Raw genomic sequence first — 4,215 nt, forward strand, 5'->3', positions numbered from 1 at the left:
GATTAAGCATTTCACAATCTTTTGGATGTATGGACTAAGAAAGAAAGTATAGGAATGGTGAGGATAATGGAATGGAAGAGTTTGATTTATAAGGGAAATATCAGACAGAGTAACCGAGACAGATCACCGTATTTAATTATAGAGATCTTAATTTCCTTATTCGCCGAAAAATCAAATCTTATAGATTTTGAAGATTTTCTTTAATTCCTTGAATTCCGGAATTCAACCAAGGCAACGTCAAAAGCTAAGACGCACCTTATTTTCTAAATTCAAGCATGACTAGTCAAAAGTTATGATGAAACATGCCCTTCATATTTCACTCTTCCGTGATAGCTTCACTCGTACGCTTCGAATAATCGAATTGTTTATTCCATATTACTCAATTATGATAAAACTCTATTTATCAACTCATATTCGTCATGAAAACATTTTTATTGTTAACCATGACCACCTCACTCAAATTTCGGGACGAAATTTCTTTAACGGGTAGGTACTGTGACGACCCGGCAATTTCCGACCAAATTTAAACTTGATCATAAGATGAAACCAACATGATAAGCAAAGTCTGTAATATTGAAGTCTCAAAAACTTTAAACTGTGTTCATATATACATTTTAATTTTAGACTGTGCCCGATGATTCACGAACAATTGTATGTATATAAATGTGTACATATAAAATAATATAACGAAAGTATATATAATAATTGGAAATAATAAAATATAACTGAAACATTAGAATTAAATATGTAAATTAGGATACTAATAATTGTTATAATAAATCGGTATATAAATATATATGATTCTTATATATGAATGTGATTATATGTTTATTGTAATGTATAAGAATTCAATTATACATAATATATAAATATTAAACATTACATAATAAACAAATTGTAATATTAAAATTATTAAAAGTAATCCTAAGTAAAAATATTGTTATTATTACTATCATAAAAATAAATATGAGTACTAATAATAAAATCAGTATTATTAGTATTATTAATTAAAATATATCAATATGAACATGAATACATGTAACTTGTTATATTATTAATATTATTAATATTATTATTATTATTATCATTATTAGTATCATTGATCTTAGTTATTAATATGATTACTAAATGTTTTATTAACTTAATTACAAAAATTTCCATTCTATTTTAATGTTATTATTATCAAATCATTAATAATATTATTATTTATATTATTATTAATACTAGACTTATTATTACGATTAGTATTAATGTTAAGTAATAAAATTTTGTATTATTAATATAACTATATTTATTAAAAGATTGGTTATAATCTATAAATAAAAATATATATAAATATTAGGGAAAGTTAAAAATATATATATATAAAAAGAAAACGGATATTTTATGAAGATTTGTACTATATATATATATATATATATATATATATATATATATATATATATATATATATATATATATATATATATATATATATATATATATATATATATATATATATATATATATATATATATATATATATACACTGTTCTATCAATATATGTACTGTTATATATATATAAATACGTATACAGATAATTAATAAATCCGTATAAAGAGGCAACATATATATGTATTCTGTTCTCCCTAACAATCCAACTTTATCAATTTGTTTTTCTTTTTCTGTTTGATTGATAAATTTATCACATACCGCAATTATATGAATAAGTTTGATGTCTCCATCTAGTTACTATTAATTTTCTGTTTGTATTCTATTGGAACGAATGTTTTCTGTCTGAATGCAGTACACTTTGATTCCCATTAAACACAAGATTTCAATTTCTGTAAAATATCCCCTTCTCCTTTTTATTGTTTATATTTCTTGGTGTACTGGATAAACAAACCTGTCGACCCACATGCCTATTTCTTAGCTAGGAAACAACTTTAATCAAATCTCGTTGTTGCAGTCGTTAATCAACTTCACATTTTATAACAACTACTGCAAATCCATAAATTAAACACAGAGGGAATTTAAAGAAACTGAACTGTCCCCTGTTCTTGTTCTATTTTTTTTAAAGTTCGAATTTTAAACTAATTTCAAAATCTATAAATGCTAAAGTGTTAGGAATTTGTAAAACAATCTTTCTACAAAATACCAGGTCTTAATTCTTCAAATCGAGAACGAATTATGGAGTCAAAGTTCTGTTTTAAAAAAGTCAAAGAAATGGTTCATCGAGCAAATTGAAGTTCTTGAGATCGTTTCTGTGGAAATTGATGATTCATAGAGTTTCTATGAATCATTTACAACATAATTTATGTTATAATCTTTCTTTAAAACAGTCTTAAAATTTAAATTGATTATCGAGTTCATTTTTTTTTTGTTACGAAAAACTTTATTTTTTTTTCTTCTGATTTTAAATCCGTTAATGTAATCCACGAATGCGAGTCACATCTGGTTCGTCTTCACTAAATAATTTAAGTCTTAAATTAGCCATTTTGATTATTACTTGAGCTCTGGCCGTTTGAATTTAGGAAGAAGACGGGTGAAATAGTTAACAAGTTATATGAAAATGGGTTTAGTAATATTTAAGAAAAACAGGAATGGTCGAGTGGTAGGGTGTTGATTCGGGTTATCAAGTGGTTATGGGTTCGAGTCCCTGGGGTGGAAGTATTCTTTTTAGGCCAAATTTCATGGAAGGTAGCTTCTTTTCTTTTATTATTATTATTATTATTATTATTATTATTATTATTATTATTATTATTATTATTATTATTATTATTATTATTATTATTATTATTATTATTAATCATTATTATGATTATTATTATTGTTGTTGTTATTGTTATTTATACTATAAGAATTATAACAAGTATCATTATTATCATAATTATAATTATTAAAACAATTATTATTATTATTATTATTATTATTATAAGTATATAAGTATTATTAGTGTTATCATTATTAATTAATCATTTTAGTATCATTATTAAGACTATGATTACTATTATTATTATTATCATAATTATAAGCAATATATCTATTATTATTATAAGTATCAATTATGATATTACTATTAAATTTAAAACTATAATATTATTATCATGAATATGTTTATTATTATTATTATTATGAAAGTAATATAAATTATTATCATTTTCGTAAATATTAGTATTAATATGTTTTTATAAATAACAGAAATGTTAATATTGACATAAGTAAAAATATTATCACGATTATTATCATTATTATTGTTACAAATAAATATCTTATATAAAAATACGTTACAATTATATTTGTATTATATATTACTATATTTTCTCAGTAAAACGTATTAGTTAAACTTAATATGATAAATATTAATATATAAATTAAATATAATAAATTTATCTAAATAATATATAATATAACAAGTATATTATTAATAATAATAATACATATAAGCCTGTTCGATTACGATTACATATTTTAATATATATATATATATACAAATGATATAGGTTCGTGAATCCGAGGCCAACCCTGCTTTGTTCAGTTTCGTCGTATGAATATTTTTACTACAAAATATTGGATTGTGAGTTTTATTTGCTCCCTTTTTAATTACTTTTTTGCAATATATATTTTTGGGACTGAGAATACATGCGCTGTTTTTATAAATGATTTACAAAATAGACACAAGTACGTGAAACTACATTCTATGGTTGAATAATCGAAATCGAATATGCCCATTTTTATTAAGTCTGGTAATCTAAGAATTAGGGAACAGACACCCTAATTGACGCGAATCCTAAAGATAGATCTATTGGGCCTAACAAACCCCATCCAAAGTACCGGATGCTTTAGTACTTCGAAATTTATATCATATCCGAAGGGTTTCCCGGAATGATAGGGGATATTCTTATATGCATCTTGTTAATGTCGGTTACCAGGTGTTAAATCCATATGAATGATATTATTGTCTCTATGTATGGGACGAAAATTTATGTGAAATGAAAATCTTGTGGTCTATTAAAATGATGGAAATGATTATTTATGTTAAACTAATGAACTCACCAACCTTTTGGCTGACACTTGAAAGCATGTTTATTCTCAGGTATGAAAGAAATCTTCCACTGTGCATTTGCTCATATTAGAGATATTACTTGGAGTCATTCATGACATATTTCAAAAGACGTTGCATTCGAGTCGTCGAGTTCATCAAGATTATTATTAAGTCAATTATAGTTGGAGGT

Source organism: Rutidosis leptorrhynchoides, chromosome 7, assembly GCF_046630445.1.
Source record: "Rutidosis leptorrhynchoides isolate AG116_Rl617_1_P2 chromosome 7, CSIRO_AGI_Rlap_v1, whole genome shotgun sequence".
Lineage (NCBI taxonomy): Eukaryota > Viridiplantae > Streptophyta > Magnoliopsida > Asterales > Asteraceae > Rutidosis > Rutidosis leptorrhynchoides.